This window comes from Rhinopithecus bieti, unplaced genomic scaffold, assembly GCF_001698545.2.
Source record: "Rhinopithecus bieti isolate Rb0 unplaced genomic scaffold, ASM169854v2 scaffold_24065, whole genome shotgun sequence".
NCBI classification, from domain to species: domain Eukaryota; kingdom Metazoa; phylum Chordata; class Mammalia; order Primates; family Cercopithecidae; genus Rhinopithecus; species Rhinopithecus bieti.
In genome coordinates, this window is record NW_016888185.1 from 1 (window position 1) to 527 (window position 527).

A 527-nucleotide genomic window follows, 5' to 3' on the forward strand; every position below is an offset into this window, starting at 1 on the left:
AAAGGCTTTTCCACATTCCTTGCACTCATGAGATTTCTCTCCTGTATGAATTCTCTGATGCTGAGTTAGGTGTGATCCACGAGTAAAAGCTTTCCCACACTCCTTACATTCATAAGGTTTCTCACCAGTGTGAATTCTCTGATGTTTAATAAGATGTGACCGCTGACTAAAGGCCTTTCTACATTCATTACATTCATAGGGTTTTCACCAGTATGAATTCTCTGATGTCGAGTAAGATCTGAGCCACAACTAAAGGCCTTCCCACATTCCTTACATTCATAAGATTTCTCACCAGTATGAATTCGCTTATGGACACTAAGTTGTGAATGAAATCTAAAGGCTTTCCCACATTCCTTACATTTAAAAGGTTTCTCACCAGTATGAATTCTCTTATGACCAGTAAGACTTGAACGTAAACTAAAAGACTTCCCACATTCTTTACATTCATATGTTTTCTTAACAGTGTGAACTGTCTGATGTCGAGTAACTTCTGAATCAGGAAGAAAGGTGTTCCCACATTCTTTATC

At 38.1% G+C, this 527-nt stretch overlaps 1 pseudogene; it reads right to left on the minus strand.

The window, feature by feature from the left end:
- Positions 1-6: 6 nt before the first annotated feature.
- LOC108525866 (zinc finger protein 790-like) lies at positions 7-524 on the minus strand (annotated as a pseudogene).
- Positions 525-527: the final 3 nt, after the last annotated feature.